The 16,155-nt window shown below is 46.2% G+C and overlaps 7 non-coding genes across 7 annotated transcripts; all 7 read right to left on the reverse strand.

Moving 5' to 3' along the window:
• Nucleotides 1–2,024: 2,024 nt before the first annotated feature.
• Nucleotides 2,025–2,215, reverse strand: LOC130340046 (U2 spliceosomal RNA). The gene has a single exon (XR_008880254.1). It is a non-coding gene; the product is annotated as a U2 spliceosomal RNA (small nuclear RNA).
• A 2,083-nt stretch (nucleotides 2,216–4,298) lies between these two features.
• Nucleotides 4,299–4,489, reverse strand: LOC130340048 (U2 spliceosomal RNA). The gene has a single exon (XR_008880255.1). It is a non-coding gene; the product is annotated as a U2 spliceosomal RNA (small nuclear RNA).
• A 2,084-nt stretch (nucleotides 4,490–6,573) lies between these two features.
• On the reverse strand, nucleotides 6,574–6,764 carry LOC130340049 (U2 spliceosomal RNA). Its single transcript, XR_008880256.1, has one exon. It is a non-coding gene; the product is annotated as a U2 spliceosomal RNA (small nuclear RNA).
• Nucleotides 6,765–8,854: 2,090 nt separating this feature from the next.
• LOC130340050 (U2 spliceosomal RNA) lies at nucleotides 8,855–9,045 on the reverse strand. Its single transcript, XR_008880257.1, has one exon. It is a non-coding gene; the product is annotated as a U2 spliceosomal RNA (small nuclear RNA).
• Nucleotides 9,046–11,132: 2,087 nt separating this feature from the next.
• Nucleotides 11,133–11,323, reverse strand: LOC130340052 (U2 spliceosomal RNA). The gene has a single exon (XR_008880259.1). It is a non-coding gene; the product is annotated as a U2 spliceosomal RNA (small nuclear RNA).
• A 2,081-nt stretch (nucleotides 11,324–13,404) lies between these two features.
• Nucleotides 13,405–13,595, reverse strand: LOC130340053 (U2 spliceosomal RNA). Its single transcript, XR_008880260.1, has one exon. It is a non-coding gene; the product is annotated as a U2 spliceosomal RNA (small nuclear RNA).
• A 2,068-nt stretch (nucleotides 13,596–15,663) lies between these two features.
• Nucleotides 15,664–15,854, reverse strand: LOC130340076 (U2 spliceosomal RNA). The gene has a single exon (XR_008880281.1). It is a non-coding gene; the product is annotated as a U2 spliceosomal RNA (small nuclear RNA).
• Between the last annotated feature and the right edge of the window lie 301 nt (nucleotides 15,855–16,155).

The following is a 16,155-nucleotide window of genomic DNA, read 5'->3' on the forward strand; positions in this document are numbered from 1 at the left end:
GGGAGGCTGCCAGACAATTTTCCATGCACACTCTGGGCTGGGGGGCAGTCAACCACCAGTACACACAGCAGAACCTAAACCCATACCATTATTGCTAAGCAGCAAGACAGGGGCCCATTGCACTCCCACGGGGCCTTTTTAAATGCAATCCATAACCCGGATTTGCCAGGAACCCTTCTTACTCCTCCTACTTGCATGTGACACTGGGCTTAGGATCTGCATAGGAAACACACACACAAGCACACACCTACCTTTGTTGCCTGCAGATGCCTCCTTGGCTGTCCCCAAACGGTATCAAACCAACACCCACGGGAAGCTGTAAGCATAGAGGACATGCCTGCACCCCATTGGACTTACCTGTGTGGGTTAAATCCGGGTTATTTGACAACCTATGGCGGTGATGGTTCTGCTCAGGCAGAGCAGTGCTGATGCTCCTCATAAAGCTGTCGCTGCTGTGAAGGTTCTAGGTGACATCACAAATCCCTATGGTTACATACACAACAAAGCTGGGTTGTTGTTGTTTACACTCTGCAAGGCCTGTGGAAGTGAGTGACATCATAGCACTGTAGTTCTGAGGGTTCTAGATGGATGCAACAATCTCCTGTTGCTTCTATGAAGGCCATAATAGACGACATCACCAAACAGCTCCATAGTCACATACACAGCAAAGGAGAGATGTTGTTTACACCTAGTGATGTCAGTGGTATTGAGTGACATCACAGCACAGTGCTAAGGCTCCTGGGCCTGGACACAGCAGCGGCTGCAATATCTCAACGGAGAATACGTTTATATATATGTGTGTGTGTGCGCGTATATATATATATATATATATATATATATATATATATATATATATTTCTCCGCCGAAATCACTTTTAAACCCATTTCCACCTTTTTTTCCCTTCTCTTCCTCTTACTTTTTTTTCACGTTTTTTTACGTTTTTCTCCTTTTCGCCTCTTTTCTGGGCGTATTATTCTTCTTTTTCTTCTTTTTTTTCGTCTAATGCATACCCCATCAGTGCAGCAATGCTTATTCAATACCGCCAGCAGATGGAGACACTGGGGGATAATTTTCTAAGGATTTATACTGATTTTTCCTGTCTGAATTTGTCGCACAGAAAGTTGCAGGCCAAATATGTGTGACATTTCTGCGACTTTAGCTTCTAGAGCATTTTTACAACATTATACATAGGTGCTGAATACATAAAAAGCGACTGTTCAGCGACAGACAAGTCGCATCGGCTGAAAGTAGGCCAGAATGTCAGTCCATGTTGGAGCAGGTTTAGATACAGTCTAAAGTATAGATCTCAAAGTCTGTGCACAGAATTTAGCAAGGGCCTCGCACCTTCTGATGCATCAGGTAGGTGCACAATAGCATAGCCTAACCCTCTGTACTTTGGTCTATATTGATGCGGGACATAGACAGCCAGCTGATGACCAATCCATTAGTGCAATGGATGGCTGGAAGCATTTGTCTTTGCCTTTGCAATACCACAGAAGCAATGCATGGTCAATGTACAGCAATGACACACCTGTGTGAACAGCCAGGAGACCCCCCCCCCCCCCCATGTTATGTTACATAGTTACATAGTTAGTACGGTCGAAAAAAGACATATGTCCATCAAGTTCAACCAGGGAATTAAGGGGTAGGGGTGTGGCGCGATATTGGGGAAGGGATGAGATTTTATATTTCTTCATAAGCATTAATCTTATTTTGTCAATTAGGAACATTCAGCACCCACCCGCTATCAAGGCAGCTGCCTATCATGTCATGCCCTACCTGCACAGGTGTGCTGGCTACTCAAATGATCCAATTAAGGAGGCCATTTAGTCAGCAGCAGCAGAAGTCCTGTGCCTGGACGCTCCAACAGCGGCCAGACACAAGCAGAAGCAGCAGAAGCAGCAGCAGCAGCACCACCTTTTGTTTTTTGGCTGCAGCAGCAAGGCCCACAGGGCTGGCTAGCTGGCTAGCCAGCAAGCAGGTAGCAATGAAAGTAGGAATCTTTCTTTTTAACCCTGTAAGGGGGTGGTGCACTGTACCCGAAGATACTGCCATATCGGGTCAATGCATAGGGCGACGGAAGCAAGCTTCGAAATCGGCCCCCGTTCTCAAAAATCCATTTAATATATGGTCCCCAGATAGGGGACGTATCAGATATTAAACTGATAAGAACAGATACTACACTTGATCTTAGCCAAAAGGCCGAGAAGCGATAACCGTGAAAGGGGCGGGCCCAACAAGGTCCCCTTCATGGGCACTATCACTGCTTGCTGTCAGGGAGGCTGCCAGACAATTTTCCATGCACACTCTGGGCTGGGGGGCAGTCAACCACCAGTACACACAGCAGAACCTAAACCCATACCATTATTGCTAAGCAGCAAGACAGGGGCCCATTGCACTCCCACGGGGCCTTTTTAAATGCAATCCATAACCCGGATTTGCCAGGAACCCTTCTTACTCCTCCTACTTGCATGTGACACTGGGCTTAGGATCTGCATAGGAAACACACACACAAGCACACACCTACCTTTGTTGCCTGCAGATGCCTCCTTGGCTGTCCCCAAACGGTATCAAACCAACACCCACGGGAAGCTGTAAGCATAGAGGACATGCCTGCACCCCATTGGACTTACCTGTGTGGGTTAAATCCGGGTTATTTGACAACCTATGGCGGTGATGGTTCTGCTCAGGCAGAGCAGTGCTGATGCTCCTCATAAAGCTGTCGCTGCTGTGAAGGTTCTAGGTGACATCACAAATCCCTATGGTTACATACACAACAAAGCTGGGTTGTTGTTGTTTACACTCTGCAAGGCCTGTGGAAGTGAGTGACATCATAGCACTGTAGTTCTGAGGGTTCTAGATGGATGCAACAATCTCCTGTTGCTTCTATGAAGGCCATAATAGACGACATCACCAAACAGCTCCATAGTCACATACACAGCAAAGGAGAGATGTTGTTTACACCTAGTGATGTCAGTGGTATTGAGTGACATCACAGCACAGTGCTAAGGCTCCTGGGCCTGGACACAGCAGCGGCTGCAATATCTCAACGGAGAATACGTTTATATATATGTGTGTGTGTGCGCGTATATATATATATATATATATATATATATATATATATATATTTCTCCGCCGAAATCACTTTTAAACCCATTTCCACCTTTTTTTCCCTTCTCTTCCTCTTACTTTTTTTTCACGTTTTTTTACGTTTTTCTCCTTTTCGCCTCTTTTCTGGGCGTATTATTCTTCTTTTTCTTCTTTTTTTTCGTCTAATGCATACCCCATCAGTGCAGCAATGCTTATTCAATACCGCCAGCAGATGGAGACACTGGGGGATAATTTTCTAAGGATTTATACTGATTTTTCCTGTCTGAATTTGTCGCACAGAAAGTTGCAGGCCAAATATGTGTGACATTTCTGCGACTTTAGCTTCTAGAGCATTTTTACAACATTATACATAGGTGCTGAATACATAAAAAGCGACTGTTCAGCGACAGACAAGTCGCATCGGCTGAAAGTAGGCCAGAATGTCAGTCCATGTTGGAGCAGGTTTAGATACAGTCTAAAGTATAGATCTCAAAGTCTGTGCACAGAATTTAGCAAGGGCCTCGCACCTTCTGATGCATCAGGTAGGTGCACAATAGCATAGCCTAACCCTCTGTACTTTGGTCTATATTGATGCGGGACATAGACAGCCAGCTGATGACCAATCCATTAGTGCAATGGATGGCTGGAAGCATTTGTCTTTGCCTTTGCAATACCACAGAAGCAATGCATGGTCAATGTACAGCAATGACACACCTGTGTGAACAGCCAGGAGACCCCCCCCCCCCCCCCATGTTATGTTACATAGTTACATAGTTAGTACGGTCGAAAAAAGACATATGTCCATCAAGTTCAACCAGGGAATTAAGGGGTAGGGGTGTGGCGCGATATTGGGGAAGGGATGAGATTTTATATTTCTTCATAAGCATTAATCTTATTTTGTCAATTAGGAACATTCAGCACCCACCCGCTATCAAGGCAGCTGCCTATCATGTCATGCCCTACCTGCACAGGTGTGCTGGCTACTCAAATGATCCAATTAAGGAGGCCATTTAGTCAGCAGCAGCAGAAGTCCTGTGCCTGGACGCTCCAACAGCGGCCAGACACAAGCAGAAGCAGCAGAAGCAGCAGCAGCAGCACCACCTTTTGTTTTTTGGCTGCAGCAGCAAGGCCCACAGGGCTGGCTAGCTGGCTAGCCAGCAAGCAGGTAGCAATGAAAGTAGGAATCTTTCTTTTTAACCCTGTAAGGGGGTGGTGCACTGTACCCGAAGATACTGCCATATCGGGTCAATGCATAGGGCGACGGAAGCAAGCTTCGAAATCGGCCCCCGTTCTCAAAAATCCATTTAATATATGGTCCCCAGATAGGGGACGTATCAGATATTAAACTGATAAGAACAGATACTACACTTGATCTTAGCCAAAAGGCCGAGAAGCGATAACCGTGAAAGGGGCGGGCCCAACAAGGTCCCCTTCATGGGCACTATCACTGCTTGCTGTCAGGGAGGCTGCCAGACAATTTTCCATGCACACTCTGGGCTGGGGGGCAGTCAACCACCAGTACACACAGCAGAACCTAAACCCATACCATTATTGCTAAGCAGCAAGACAGGGGCCCATTGCACTCCCACGGGGCCTTTTTAAATGCAATCCATAACCCGGATTTGCCAGGAACCCTTCTTACTCCTCCTACTTGCATGTGACACTGGGCTTAGGATCTGCATAGGAAACACACACACAAGCACACACCTACCTTTGTTGCCTGCAGATGCCTCCTTGGCTGTCCCCAAACGGTATCAAACCAACACCCACGGGAAGCTGTAAGCATAGAGGACATGCCTGCACCCCATTGGACTTACCTGTGTGGGTTAAATCCGGGTTATTTGACAACCTATGACGGTGATGGTTCTGCTCAGGCAGAGCAGTGCTGATGCTCCTCATAAAGCTGTCGCTGCTGTGAAGGTTCTAGGTGACATCACAAATCCCTATGGTTACATACACAACAAAGCTGGGTTGTTGTTGTTTACACTCTGCAAGGCCTGTGGAAGTGAGTGACATCATAGCACTGTAGTTCTGAGGGTTCTAGATGGATGCAACAATCTCCTGTTGCTTCTATGAAGGCCATAATAGACGACATCACCAAACAGCTCCATAGTCACATACACAGCAAAGGAGAGATGTTGTTTACACCTAGTGATGTCAGTGGTATTGAGTGACATCACAGCACAGTGCTAAGGCTCCTGGGCCTGGACACAGCAGCGGCTGCAATATCTCAACGGAGAATACGTTTATATATATGTGTGTGTGTGCGCGTATATATATATATATATATATATATATATATATATATATATTTCTCCGCCGAAATCACTTTTAAACCCATTTCCACCTTTTTTTCCCTTCTCTTCCTCTTACTTTTTTTTCACGTTTTTTTACGTTTTTCTCCTTTTCGCCTCTTTTCTGGGCGTATTATTCTTCTTTTTCTTCTTTTTTTTCGTCTAATGCATACCCCATCAGTGCAGCAATGCTTATTCAATACCGCCAGCAGATGGAGACACTGGGGGATAATTTTCTAAGGATTTATACTGATTTTTCCTGTCTGAATTTGTCGCACAGAAAGTTGCAGGCCAAATATGTGTGACATTTCTGCGACTTTAGCTTCTAGAGCATTTTTACAACATTATACATAGGTGCTGAATACATAAAAAGCGACTGTTCAGCGACAGACAAGTCGCATCGGCTGAAAGTAGGCCAGAATGTCAGTCCATGTTGGAGCAGGTTTAGATACAGTCTAAAGTATAGATCTCAAAGTCTGTGCACAGAATTTAGCAAGGGCCTCGCACCTTCTGATGCATCAGGTAGGTGCACAATAGCATAGCCTAACCCTCTGTACTTTGGTCTATATTGATGCGGGACATAGACAGCCAGCTGATGACCAATCCATTAGTGCAATGGATGGCTGGAAGCATTTGTCTTTGCCTTTGCAATACCACAGAAGCAATGCATGGTCAATGTACAGCAATGACACACCTGTGTGAACAGCCAGGAGACCCCCCCCCCCCCCCCCATGTTATGTTACATAGTTACATAGTTAGTACGGTCGAAAAAAGACATATGTCCATCAAGTTCAACCAGGGAATTAAGGGGTAGGGGTGTGGCGCGATATTGGGGAAGGGATGAGATTTTATATTTCTTCATAAGCATTAATCTTATTTTGTCAATTAGGAACATTCAGCACCCACCCGCTATCAAGGCAGCTGCCTATCATGTCATGCCCTACCTGCACAGGTGTGCTGGCTACTCAAATGATCCAATTAAGGAGGCCATTTAGTCAGCAGCAGCAGAAGTCCTGTGCCTGGACGCTCCAACAGCGGCCAGACACAAGCAGAAGCAGCAGAAGCAGCAGCAGCAGCACCACCTTTTGTTTTTTGGCTGCAGCAGCAAGGCCCACAGGGCTGGCTAGCTGGCTAGCCAGCAAGCAGGTAGCAATGAAAGTAGGAATCTTTCTTTTTAACCCTGTAAGGGGGTGGTGCACTGTACCCGAAGATACTGCCATATCGGGTCAATGCATAGGGCGACGGAAGCAAGCTTCGAAATCGGCCCCCGTTCTCAAAAATCCATTTAATATATGGTCCCCAGATAGGGGACGTATCAGATATTAAACTGATAAGAACAGATACTACACTTGATCTTAGCCAAAAGGCCGAGAAGCGATAACCGTGAAAGGGGCGGGCCCAACAAGGTCCCCTTCATGGGCACTATCACTGCTTGCTGTCAGGGAGGCTGCCAGACAATTTTCCATGCACACTCTGGGCTGGGGGGCAGTCAACCACCAGTACACACAGCAGAACCTAAACCCATACCATTATTGCTAAGCAGCAAGACAGGGGCCCATTGCACTCCCACGGGGCCTTTTTAAATGCAATCCATAACCCGGATTTGCCAGGAACCCTTCTTACTCCTCCTACTTGCATGTGACACTGGGCTTAGGATCTGCATAGGAAACACACACACAAGCACACACCTACCTTTGTTGCCTGCAGATGCCTCCTTGGCTGTCCCCAAACGGTATCAAACCAACACCCACGGGAAGCTGTAAGCATAGAGGACATGCCTGCACCCCATTGGACTTACCTGTGTGGGTTAAATCCGGGTTATTTGACAACCTATGGCGGTGATGGTTCTGCTCAGGCAGAGCAGTGCTGATGCTCCTCATAAAGCTGTCGCTGCTGTGAAGGTTCTAGGTGACATCACAAATCCCTATGGTTACATACACAACAAAGCTGGGTTGTTGTTGTTTACACTCTGCAAGGCCTGTGGAAGTGAGTGACATCATAGCACTGTAGTTCTGAGGGTTCTAGATGGATGCAACAATCTCCTGTTGCTTCTATGAAGGCCATAATAGACGACATCACCAAACAGCTCCATAGTCACATACACAGCAAAGGAGAGATGTTGTTTACACCTAGTGATGTCAGTGGTATTGAGTGACATCACAGCACAGTGCTAAGGCTCCTGGGCCTGGACACAGCAGCGGCTGCAATATCTCAACGGAGAATACGTTTATATATATGTGTGTGTGTGCGCGTATATATATATATATATATATATATATATATATATATATATATATATTTCTCCGCCGAAATCACTTTTAAACCCATTTCCACCTTTTTTTCCCTTCTCTTCCTCTTACTTTTTTTTCACGTTTTTTTACGTTTTTCTCCTTTTCGCCTCTTTTCTGGGCGTATTATTCTTCTTTTTCTTCTTTTTTTTCGTCTAATGCATACCCCATCAGTGCAGCAATGCTTATTCAATACCGCCAGCAGATGGAGACACTGGGGGATAATTTTCTAAGGATTTATACTGATTTTTCCTGTCTGAATTTGTCGCACAGAAAGTTGCAGGCCAAATATGTGTGACATTTCTGCGACTTTAGCTTCTAGAGCATTTTTACAACATTATACATAGGTGCTGAATACATAAAAAGCGACTGTTCAGCGACAGACAAGTCGCATCGGCTGAAAGTAGGCCAGAATGTCAGTCCATGTTGGAGCAGGTTTAGATACAGTCTAAAGTATAGATCTCAAAGTCTGTGCACAGAATTTAGCAAGGGCCTCGCACCTTCTGATGCATCAGGTAGGTGCACAATAGCATAGCCTAACCCTCTGTACTTTGGTCTATATTGATGCGGGACATAGACAGCCAGCTGATGACCAATCCATTAGTGCAATGGATGGCTGGAAGCATTTGTCTTTGCCTTTGCAATACCACAGAAGCAATGCATGGTCAATGTACAGCAATGACACACCTGTGTGAACAGCCAGGAGACCCCCCCCCCCCCCCCCATGTTATGTTACATAGTTACATAGTTAGTACGGTCGAAAAAAGACATATGTCCATCAAGTTCAACCAGGGAATTAAGGGGTAGGGGTGTGGCGCGATATTGGGGAAGGGATGAGATTTTATATTTCTTCATAAGCATTAATCTTATTTTGTCAATTAGGAACATTCAGCACCCACCCGCTATCAAGGCAGCTGCCTATCATGTCATGCCCTACCTGCACAGGTGTGCTGGCTACTCAAATGATCCAATTAAGGAGGCCATTTAGTCAGCAGCAGCAGAAGTCCTGTGCCTGGACGCTCCAACAGCGGCCAGACACAAGCAGAAGCAGCAGAAGCAGCAGCAGCAGCACCACCTTTTGTTTTTTGGCTGCAGCAGCAAGGCCCACAGGGCTGGCTAGCTGGCTAGCCAGCAAGCAGGTAGCAATGAAAGTAGGAATCTTTCTTTTTAACCCTGTAAGGGGGTGGTGCACTGTACCCGAAGATACTGCCATATCGGGTCAATGCATAGGGCGACGGAAGCAAGCTTCGAAATCGGCCCCCGTTCTCAAAAATCCATTTAATATATGGTCCCCAGATAGGGGACGTATCAGATATTAAACTGATAAGAACAGATACTACACTTGATCTTAGCCAAAAGGCCGAGAAGCGATAACCGTGAAAGGGGCGGGCCCAACAAGGTCCCCTTCATGGGCACTATCACTGCTTGCTGTCAGGGAGGCTGCCAGACAATTTTCCATGCACACTCTGGGCTGGGGGGCAGTCAACCACCAGTACACACAGCAGAACCTAAACCCATACCATTATTGCTAAGCAGCAAGACAGGGGCCCATTGCACTCCCACGGGGCCTTTTTAAATGCAATCCATAACCCGGATTTGCCAGGAACCCTTCTTACTCCTCCTACTTGCATGTGACACTGGGCTTAGGATCTGCATAGGAAACACACACACAAGCACACACCTACCTTTGTTGCCTGCAGATGCCTCCTTGGCTGTCCCCAAACGGTATCAAACCAACACCCACGGGAAGCTGTAAGCATAGAGGACATGCCTGCACCCCATTGGACTTACCTGTGTGGGTTAAATCCGGGTTATTTGACAACCTATGGCGGTGATGGTTCTGCTCAGGCAGAGCAGTGCTGATGCTCCTCATAAAGCTGTCGCTGCTGTGAAGGTTCTAGGTGACATCACAAATCCCTATGGTTACATACACAACAAAGCTGGGTTGTTGTTGTTTACACTCTGCAAGGCCTGTGGAAGTGAGTGACATCATAGCACTGTAGTTCTGAGGGTTCTAGATGGATGCAACAATCTCCTGTTGCTTCTATGAAGGCCATAATAGACGACATCACCAAACAGCTCCATAGTCACATACACAGCAAAGGAGAGATGTTGTTTACACCTAGTGATGTCAGTGGTATTGAGTGACATCACAGCACAGTGCTAAGGCTCCTGGGCCTGGACACAGCAGCGGCTGCAATATCTCAACGGAGAATACGTTTATATATATGTGTGTGTGTGCGCGTATATATATATATATATATATATATATATATATATATATATATATTTCTCCGCCGAAATCACTTTTAAACCCATTTCCACCTTTTTTTCCCTTCTCTTCCTCTTACTTTTTTTTCACGTTTTTTTACGTTTTTCTCCTTTTCGCCTCTTTTCTGGGCGTATTATTCTTCTTTTTCTTCTTTTTTTTCGTCTAATGCATACCCCATCAGTGCAGCAATGCTTATTCAATACCGCCAGCAGATGGAGACACTGGGGGATAATTTTCTAAGGATTTATACTGATTTTTCCTGTCTGAATTTGTCGCACAGAAAGTTGCAGGCCAAATATGTGTGACATTTCTGCGACTTTAGCTTCTAGAGCATTTTTACAACATTATACATAGGTGCTGAATACATAAAAAGCGACTGTTCAGCGACAGACAAGTCGCATCGGCTGAAAGTAGGCCAGAATGTCAGTCCATGTTGGAGCAGGTTTAGATACAGTCTAAAGTATAGATCTCAAAGTCTGTGCACAGAATTTAGCAAGGGCCTCGCACCTTCTGATGCATCAGGTAGGTGCACAATAGCATAGCCTAACCCTCTGTACTTTGGTCTATATTGATGCGGGACATAGACAGCCAGCTGATGACCAATCCATTAGTGCAATGGATGGCTGGAAGCATTTGTCTTTGCCTTTGCAATACCACAGAAGCAATGCATGGTCAATGTACAGCAATGACACACCTGTGTGAACAGCCAGGAGACCCCCCCCCCCCCCCCATGTTATGTTACATAGTTACATAGTTAGTACGGTCGAAAAAAGACATATGTCCATCAAGTTCAACCAGGGAATTAAGGGGTAGGGGTGTGGCGCGATATTGGGGAAGGGATGAGATTTTATATTTCTTCATAAGCATTAATCTTATTTTGTCAATTAGGAACATTCAGCACCCACCCGCTATCAAGGCAGCTGCCTATCATGTCATGCCCTACCTGCACAGGTGTGCTGGCTACTCAAATGATCCAATTAAGGAGGCCATTTAGTCAGCAGCAGCAGAAGTCCTGTGCCTGGACGCTCCAACAGCGGCCAGACACAAGCAGAAGCAGCAGAAGCAGCAGCAGCAGCACCACCTTTTGTTTTTTGGCTGCAGCAGCAAGGCCCACAGGGCTGGCTAGCTGGCTAGCCAGCAAGCAGGTAGCAATGAAAGTAGGAATCTTTCTTTTTAACCCTGTAAGGGGGTGGTGCACTGTACCCGAAGATACTGCCATATCGGGTCAATGCATAGGGCGACGGAAGCAAGCTTCGAAATCGGCCCCCGTTCTCAAAAATCCATTTAATATATGGTCCCCAGATAGGGGACGTATCAGATATTAAACTGATAAGAACAGATACTACACTTGATCTTAGCCAAAAGGCCGAGAAGCGATAACCGTGAAAGGGGCGGGCCCAACAAGGTCCCCTTCATGGGCACTATCACTGCTTGCTGTCAGGGAGGCTGCCAGACAATTTTCCATGCACACTCTGGGCTGGGGGGCAGTCAACCACCAGTACACACAGCAGAACCTAAACCCATACCATTATTGCTAAGCAGCAAGACAGGGGCCCATTGCACTCCCACGGGGCCTTTTTAAATGCAATCCATAACCCGGATTTGCCAGGAACCCTTCTTACTCCTCCTACTTGCATGTGACACTGGGCTTAGGATCTGCATAGGAAACACACACACAAGCACACACCTACCTTTGTTGCCTGCAGATGCCTCCTTGGCTGTCCCCAAACGGTATCAAACCAACACCCACGGGAAGCTGTAAGCATAGAGGACATGCCTGCACCCCATTGGACTTACCTGTGTGGGTTAAATCCGGGTTATTTGACAACCTATGGCGGTGATGGTTCTGCTCAGGCAGAGCAGTGCTGATGCTCCTCATAAAGCTGTCGCTGCTGTGAAGGTTCTAGGTGACATCACAAATCCCTATGGTTACATACACAACAAAGCTGGGTTGTTGTTGTTTACACTCTGCAAGGCCTGTGGAAGTGAGTGACATCATAGCACTGTAGTTCTGAGGGTTCTAGATGGATGCAACAATCTCCTGTTGCTTCTATGAAGGCCATAATAGACGACATCACCAAACAGCTCCACAGTCACATACACAGCAAAGGAGAGATGTTGTTTACACCTAGTGATGTCAGTGGTATTGAGTGACATCACAGCACAGTGCTAAGGCTCCTGGGCCTGGACACAGCAGCGGCTGCAATATCTCAACGGAGAATACGTTTATATATATGTGTGTGTGTGCGCGTATATATATATATATATATATATATATATATATATATATATTTCTCCGCCGAAATCACTTTTAAACCCATTTCCACCTTTTTTTCCCTTCTCTTCCTCTTACTTTTTTTTCACGTTTTTTTACGTTTTTCTCCTTTTCGCCTCTTTTCTGGGCGTATTATTCTTCTTTTTCTTCTTTTTTTTCGTCTAATGCATACCCCATCAGTGCAGCAATGCTTATTCAATACCGCCAGCAGATGGAGACACTGGGGGATAATTTTCTAAGGATTTATACTGATTTTTCCTGTCTGAATTTGTCGCACAGAAAGTTGCAGGCCAAATATGTGTGACATTTCTGCGACTTTAGCTTCTAGAGCATTTTTACAACATTATACATAGGTGCTGAATACATAAAAAGCGACTGTTCAGCGACAGACAAGTCGCATCGGCTGAAAGTAGGCCAGAATGTCAGTCCATGTTGGAGCAGGTTTAGATACAGTCTAAAGTATAGATCTCAAAGTCTGTGCACAGAATTTAGCAAGGGCCTCGCACCTTCTGATGCATCAGGTAGGTGCACAATAGCATAGCCTAACCCTCTGTACTTTGGTCTATATTGATGCGGGACATAGACAGCCAGCTGATGACCAATCCATTAGTGCAATGGATGGCTGGAAGCATTTGTCTTTGCCTTTGCAATACCACAGAAGCAATGCATGGTCAATGTACAGCAATGACACACCTGTGTGAACAGCCAGGAGACCCCCCCCCCCCCCATGTTATGTTACATAGTTACATAGTTAGTACGGTCGAAAAAAGACATATGTCCATCAAGTTCAACCAGGGAATTAAGGGGTAGGGGTGTGGCGCGATATTGGGGAAGGGATGAGATTTTATATTTCTTCATAAGCATTAATCTTATTTTGTCAATTAGGAACATTCAGCACCCACCCGCTATCAAGGCAGCTGCCTATCATGTCATGCCCTACCTGCACAGGTGTGCTGGCTACTCAAATGATCCAATTAAGGAGGCCATTTAGTCAGCAGCAGCAGAAGTCCTGTGCCTGGACGCTCCAACAGCGGCCAGACACAAGCAGAAGCAGCAGAAGCAGCAGCAGCAGCACCACCTTTTGTTTTTTGGCTGCAGCAGCAAGGCCCACAGGGCTGGCTAGCTGGCTAGCCAGCAAGCAGGTAGCAATGAAAGTAGGAATCTTTCTTTTTAACCCTGTAAGGGGGTGGTGCACTGTACCCGAAGATACTGCCATATCGGGTCAATGCATAGGGCGACGGAAGCAAGCTTCGAAATCGGCCCCCGTTCTCAAAAATCCATTTAATATATGGTCCCCAGATAGGGGACGTATCAGATATTAAACTGATAAGAACAGATACTACACTTGATCTTAGCCAAAAGGCCGAGAAGCGATAACCGTGAAAGGGGCGGGCCCAACAAGGTCCCCTTCATGGGCACTATCACTGCTTGCTGTCAGGGAGGCTGCCAGACAATTTTCCATGCACACTCTGGGCTGGGGGGCAGTCAACCACCAGTACACACAGCAGAACCTAAACCCATACCATTATTGCTAAGCAGCAAGACAGGGGCCCATTGCACTCCCACGGGGCCTTTTTAAATGCAATCCATAACCCGGATTTGCCAGGAACCCTTCTTACTCCTCCTACTTGCATGTGACACTGGGCTTAGGATCTGCATAGGAAACACACACACAAGCACACACCTACCTTTGTTGCCTGCAGATGCCTCCTTGGCTGTCCCCAAACGGTATCAAACCAACACCCACGGGAAGCTGTAAGCATAGAGGACATGCCTGCACCCCATTGGACTTACCTGTGTGGGTTAAATCCGGGTTATTTGACAACCTATGGCGGTGATGGTTCTGCTCAGGCAGAGCAGTGCTGATGCTCCTCATAAAGCTGTCACTGCTGTGAAGGTTCTAGGTGACATCACAAATCCCTATGGTTACATACACAACAAAGCTGGGTTGTTGTTGTTTACACTCTGCAAGGCCTGTGGAAGTGAGTGACATCATAGCACTGTAGTTCTGAGGGTTCTAGATGGATGCAACAATCTCCTGTTGCTTCTATGAAGGCCATAATAGACGACATCACCAAACAGCTCCATAGTCACATACACAGCAAAGGAGAGATGTTGTTTACACCTAGTGATGTCAGTGGTATTGAGTGACATCACAGCACAGTGCTAAGGCTCCTGGGCCTGGACACAGCAGCGGCTGCAATATCTCAACGGAGAATACGTTTATATATATGTGTGTGTGTGCGCGTATATATATATATATATATATATATATATATATATTTCTCCGCCAAAATCACTTTTAAACCCATTTCCACCTTTTTTTCCCTTCTCTTCCTCTTACTTTTTTTTCACGTTTTTTTACGTTTTTCTCCTTTTCGCCTCTTTTCTGGGCGTATTATTCTTCTTTTTCTTCTTTTTTTTCGTCTAATGCATACCCCATCAGTGCAGCAATGCTTATTCAATACCGCCAGCAGATGGAGACACTGGGGGATAATTTTCTAAGGATTTATACTGATTTTTCCTGTCTGAATTTGTCGCACAGAAAGTTGCAGGCCAAATATGTGTGACATTTCTGCGACTTTAGCTTCTAGAGCATTTTTACAACATTATACATAGGTGCTGAATACATAAAAAGCGACTGTTCAGCGACAGACAAGTCGCATCGGCTGAAAGTAGGCCAGAATGTCAGTCCATGTTGGAGCAGGTTTAGATACAGTCTAAAGTATAGATCTCAAAGTCTGTGCACAGAATTTAGCAAGGGCCTCGCACCTTCTGATGCATCAGGTAGGTGCACAATAGCATAGCCTAACCCTCTGTACTTTGGTCTATATTGATGCGGGACATAGACAGCCAGCTGATGACCAATCCATTAGTGCAATGGATGGCTGGAAGCATTTGTCTTTGCCTTTGCAATACCACAGAAGCAATGCATGGTCAATGTACAGCAATGACACACCTGTGTGAACAGCCAGGAGACCCCCCCCCCCATGTTATGTTACATAGTTACATAGTTAGTACGGTCGAAAAAAGACATATGTCCATCAAGTTCAACCAGGGAATTAAGGGGTAGGGGTGTGGCGCGATATTGGGGAAGGGATGAGATTTTATATTTCTTCATAAGCATTAATCTTATTTTGTCAATTAGGAACATTCAGCACCCACCCGCTATCAAGGCAGCTGCCTATCATGTCATGCCCTACCTGCACAGGTGTGCTGGCTACTCAAATGATCCAATTAAGGAGGCCATTTAGTCAGCAGCAGCAGAAGTCCTGTGCCTGGACGCTCCAACAGCGGCCAGACACAAGCAGAAGCAGCAGAAGCAGCAGCAGCAGCACCACCTTTTGTTTTTTGGCTGCAGCAGCAAGGCCCACAGGGCTGGCTAGCTGGCTAGCCAGCAAGCAGCAATGAAAGTAGGAATCTTTCTTTTTAACCCTGTAAGGGGGTGGTGCACTGTACCCGAAGATACTGCCATATCGGGTCAATGCATAGGGCGACGGAAGCAAGCTTCGAAATCGGCCCCCGTTCTCAAAAATCCATTTAATATATGGTCCCCAGATAGGGGACGTATCAGATATTAAACTGATAAGAACAGATACTACACTTGATCTTAGCCAAAAGGCCGAGAAGCGACAACCGTGAAAGGGGCGGGCCCAACAAGGTCCCCTTCATGGGCACTATCACTGCTTGCTGTCAGGGAGGCTGCCAGACAATTTTCCATGCACACTCTGGGCTGGGGGGCAGTCAACCACCAGTACACACAGCAGAACCTAAACCCATACCATTATTGCTAAGCAGCAAGACAGGGGCCCATTGCACTCCCACGGGGCCTTTTTAAATGCAATCCATAACCCGGATTTGCCAGGAACCCTTCTTACTCCTCCTACTTGCATGTGACACTGGGCTTAGGATCTGCATAGGAAACACACACACAA

The sequence above is a fragment of the Hyla sarda genome, unplaced genomic scaffold, assembly GCF_029499605.1.
Source record: "Hyla sarda isolate aHylSar1 unplaced genomic scaffold, aHylSar1.hap1 scaffold_565, whole genome shotgun sequence".
Lineage (NCBI taxonomy): Eukaryota > Metazoa > Chordata > Amphibia > Anura > Hylidae > Hyla > Hyla sarda.